The sequence below is a fragment of the Dipodomys ordii genome, unplaced genomic scaffold (assembly GCF_000151885.1).
Source record: "Dipodomys ordii isolate 6190 unplaced genomic scaffold, Dord_2.0 Scaffold56, whole genome shotgun sequence".
Taxonomy (NCBI): Eukaryota; Metazoa; Chordata; class Mammalia; order Rodentia; family Heteromyidae; genus Dipodomys; species Dipodomys ordii.
The window spans coordinates 7490128-7495289 of NW_012267272.1; the positions used below are offsets into that span (position 1 = coordinate 7490128).

The following is a 5162-nucleotide window of genomic DNA, read 5'->3' on the forward strand; positions in this document are numbered from 1 at the left end:
AGCCAAAAGGGCTAGGGCTCTCAACTCCAATGATAGAGCGTCTAGCAGTCACTGGTGGCTCACGCCTATAATCCAAGTTACTCAGGAGCAGCTGAGATCTGAGGACCACAGTTCTAGCCCTGGGCAGTGAAGTCCACAAGACTCTCATCTCCAGTTAATCACAGAAAAAGCTGGAAGTGGCACTGTAGATCAAGTGGTAGAGTGCTATGCTAGCCTTGAGCAAAAGCAGCTCAGGGACAGTGCCCAGGCCCAGAGTTTAAGCTCTAGAACCAGCCCCCCCCAAAAAAAAAGAGTTCAAAACTCAGTACTATTATTTTTTTTTAAGTAACAATGTCGATTTCCCAATGAGTCTTTTAGTCAAAATGAGAATGACTCAATTTACCCTGATCTGGAAGACCTAACACCAAAAAGCAAAGAGATCCACAATGCTGTCAGGACATCTCATAAGCTAATTTTACCCATTAATTTTACTATTTCTCTGTAGACCATGCATTCCCACATGCTGCTACATTTATTTCTCTCCTAGAAGCACTATATTCCCCAATCCCCAATCTCAGCTGATAGCCTCTTGCTTTACTGAAAAAACAAAAACAACAACACACCATGAGTCAACTGGAGGAGACCGTATAAAGATTCTAACATCCCATTAACTCATCAGCATTTGTTATCACATGCTCTTCCTTCCCTCCATTACCATAAAATATCCTTCTGAAAGGAATCCTTACTACTTGTACATGAAACATTTCCATCTTGCTTTAGTAATTCTCTCTTATAATCAACAGTTTACTTACAGCATCATATGACCTAATGTTTTCATTATTTTAAAAAAATTTCTTAAGCCAGGTATGGTATTGCACACCTCTCACACCAGCACTTAGGAAACTAAGGAAGTCACAGTACTGTGACGCCAAGGCCAGTCTGGGCTACACAGTGAGTTCCAGGCTAACTTGGGATATAATGCAGACCTGGTCTCAAGAAGAATGTGTCTCGAGAGTCCGAGCAGCGACCATGAAGAGACATGGCCAGACAAGCATTTAGGAAGTTCCTTCCTCTGTTTGACCAAGTGTTGGTCAAAAGGAGTACAACTGAAACTGTAACCAAAGGAGGCATTATGCTTCCAGAAAAGTCTCAAGGGAAAGTATTGCAAGTCACAGTAGTGGCCGTGGGATCGGGCTCTAAAGGAAAGGGTGGAGAGATTCAGCCAGTTAGTGTGAAAGTGGGTGATAAAGCTCTTCTCCCAGAATATGGAGGCACCAAAGTAGTTCTAGATGACAAGGATTATTTCTTATTTAGGGATGGTGACATTCTTGGAAAGTATGTAGAGTGAATACATCACTAAAATGGTATCATGTGAAGCTGCCCATTCCATAATTTCCATATCTCCCTTTTATAATAAACTGATGGTAACTAAAAAAGAAGAAGAAGAAGAATGTGTCTATAATCTCAACATTTACTAAAAGGATCATAAGTTCAAAGTTGGCCTAGGTTACATAGCAAGGCAGACCTGTCTCAAAAAAAAAAAAAAAAGAAAAAAAAATCTTGATCCTACTTCTTTCCCTTGCCCATGGCTTCATTTCCACTTCCCTTTATAGGATAATTCATCATTGTCTCAGTGTATTTTGTGTAACTATAACAATATACCTAAGGCTGGGTAACTCAGAAGAGTATTTAATTTACAATTCTGGTGGCTAGAGGATTCAAACAACATGGTACCAATACGGGGTGAGGGCCCTCTGACTTTATCCTAACATGAGACAGAAGTAGAAAGAGACAGATTGCATGGAAAAGGGGCTAAGGCATGGGGTGGCTTTGCTTATTTATAACCCCCTGTACTTGGGAGGTAGCATGAACCCATTCCTAAGGTTGAAATTTTATGGTCTACCTTCCACTTGGCAATACCTTTTTTTTTTTTGAGGGGGGGGTGGAAGGGACACTGCCAGCACTGCTGGAGACTGAACCCAAGACCTTACTTACATATGCTAGACAAGCACTCTACCGCTAAGCTATAAGCCCTAGCCCTACATAGCTCTTAAAGGTCCCATGATCATTCTAGGGGACAAGCACATGAATATGAACTAGTACAGGAAAACCATATCCAAACCATAGCACTTGCTGAGGAATCGAACCCAGGGCCTCATGCATGCAAGGCAAGCACTCTACCACTGAGCCACCTTCCCAGCCCCTAGCAGCAACATTTTATGTAATTAACTACTCCATTAAAAACTTTCTTCATTTGATTTCTTATATCACTGGATGTTCCCTCTAAGATTCTTTCATTTCTCCAACCTTTTTCCTTTTACAGTCATTCCTCTGATAAGCAAACTTCAGTCTCACAGATTTAAATAACCATCTAAAAGTAATTGAGAGTTGGTAAACTGCTGTAATACACAAATGCAATTAAGAATTCAAATACAATGAAGTTTATTTTTTAATTATCTAACTACTAGGTGGCTGAACAATTTGGAAAGGTGATCCTTATCCCTAAATTCGTTCAGAAACCCAGGCTGATGAAAAGTCTAGCATTTATAACATGCTTTTAAGGTACCCTTGTAATTAACCAAGTTCCAGCAAGCCAGAAGAAAAAAATAGGACAAAGCATTTTTTTTTTTTTGGTCAGTCAGTGGGGCTTGAACTCTGGGCTTGGGCGCTATCCCTTCAACTCTTCAGCTCAAGGCACAGTGCCACTTCCAGGACAAAGGATATCTGAATGGTCCCAAACCGATACACATAGCTCTTTTATGCTTGAACTCAATCTGAAAGGAGAAATTCTGCTTAGCTGAATATCAAGAAAATATGAGAAATGGATATGGTTAACAGTCTGCCACAGAGCCTCAGTGCCAAGCTCCTCCATATTCATAAATGCAACTTCTTACTACTCAGTATCTTGGATAGCTAATCAAACTTGGCATGCCCCACACTAAATTATTGATCTGTGCCCTTGCCTTCCTGCTTGATACCTCTTTTTCTTATATGTCTCACATTCAATCTATCAATAAATCCGATTGGTTCTATTTTCAAAGCATCCAAATTTGACCCTTTCTCAGTATTTCTCTTGCTACCACTTTGGGCTACTGCAAGAATTTCCTTAGTTCTCTAGTTTCTATCTTGCCCTTTATAGTCTAGTTTCCATACAGCAAACAGCTTGTTCCTTTAAAATATGAGAGCTGGATGCTGGTGGCTCACATCTGTAATCCAAGATACTTAGGATGCAGAGACAGCTATGGCAAAAGAAGTCTCTAAACCCAATCTCAATGGGGGAAGACTGCCATAGTGGCATGTGCCTGTCATACCTAGCTACAGTGGAAAGCATAAATAAGAGAATCACGGTCCAGGCCAGCTCAGGCAAAATTGAGACCCCCGCTTAAACATAGCCAGAGTGGCCAAGTGCTGTGGCTCCCATCTGTAATCTTAGCTACTCAGGAGGCTGAGATCTGAGGACCGTGGTTCAAAGCCAGCCCAGGCAGGAAAGTCCCCAAGAGACTCTTACCTCCAATTAATCACTCAAAAACTAGAATTGGAGCTGTGGCTCAAAGTGGTAGAGTGCTGGCCTTGAGCAAAAGAGCTCAGGGACAGTGCCCAGGTGGGAGAGGAGGGGAGGGGAAGGAAGAGAGAGGAGCCAAGCCAGAGTGGGTCGGTACTAGTGGTTCCTGCCTATAATCCTAGCTACTCAGATGGCTGAGATCCAAGGATGGTGGTTTAAAGCCAGTCTAGGCAGGAAAGCTGTGAAACCCTTATCTCCAATTAAGCACCAAAAAGCCAGAAGTGGAGCTATGGCTCAAGCAGTAGAGCACTAGCCTTGAGCAGAAAGGCTTAGGGACAGTGTCCAGGTTCTGAGTTCAAGCACCAGGACCAGCACACACACAAAAAAAAGCCAGAGCAAAAAGGACTTGGAGACAGGGCTAACGCAGTAGAGATCAGCAAGCATGAAACCTTTAGTTCAAACTCCAGTATGCAGTGCCCCCCCCCCCAAAGTGAGATAATATCACTCAGCTCTTACTGCTCAAACTTTGAAGGGCTTTCATTTTTCTTTAAAGCATAAGTGAAAGTCTTTACAATGTCTTTAGGTCATACAAGCATCTCTCTAGAATTTCAGTTCCTACTATTAACTGTCTTTTGAGTCACTCTAGAAACTTTGGCTTCTTCCTGTTTCTTGAATAAACAAGGCGTATTATGGACACGGACACTTTGAACTAGTTAATTCTTCTGTTTGTTATGCTTATTCGTGAACTAAAGTTTTCATTCAAATGCCACCTTCTCAACTGAGGTCTACCTGATCTCCCTACTTTAAACTGTAATCTACCTCTCCCAATCCTACCCAACTTTACTTGATTTTTCCATAGTACTCATTACTTTGAACATACTGTACAATTTCCTCTTTGTGTGTCTATGGTTTGTCTGTTTTCCACTCCCCAACACATACATACTTCCACCAGAACGAAGCTAGATAAGGGTACAAACATTGGTTTTGAAATATATCCCTAAGCACTCAGATTCATTCTTTCTTTTTTTTTTTCCCCCGTTGGCCATGGAGCCTGAACTCTGGGCTTGGGCGCTGTCCCTCAGCCCTTCAGCTCGAGGCCAGTGCTCTACCACTTCCAGCTTTTTCTACTTACGGGCTTCATATATGCAAGGCAAGCACTTTTCCAGCCTAGCACTCAGATTCTTAATACCTGGCATGGGTACTCAAATATTTATTGGATACATACATATCTACTGTTCTATAAGATGACTCAATGAAAAATATGGTTTGGGAGCAAAGCTAATACTGACCATTTTTTAAAATCATTTTTCCTCTAAAACCATGAAACACAGACTTTCTACTACTGTATTAATAGGTTTACCTATATCCCTTCACTTGCTTATCAAATATGTCAATGTTTCCAATTCAGATTTAACTCCTTAGTGGTTTAAAAATATCACTAACATTATCAAAACTCTATCTCAACCAAGCAACTGGCCATAGGGGTAATATACTGTCAGTACAGGTCTGTCCAAGCAAAAATGTGAGACTCTATCTGAAAAACAAGTAAAGCAAAAAAGGGCCGAGGATGTGATCCAAATGATAAAATGCCTGCCTAGCAAGTGTGAGACCCTTAGTACAAACCCTACTATTACTTTTTTTTTTTTTTGGGTCCGTCGTGGGGCCTGAACTCTGGGCCTGG

At 41.4% G+C, this 5162-nt stretch overlaps 1 pseudogene across 1 annotated transcript; it reads left to right on the forward strand.

The window, feature by feature from the left end:
• Positions 1-1018: 1018 nt before the first annotated feature.
• LOC105989560 lies at positions 1019-1362 on the forward strand (annotated as a pseudogene). Its single transcript, XR_001175251.1, has one exon. The product of XR_001175251.1 is annotated as a 10 kDa heat shock protein, mitochondrial pseudogene (transcript).
• Positions 1363-5162: the final 3800 nt, after the last annotated feature.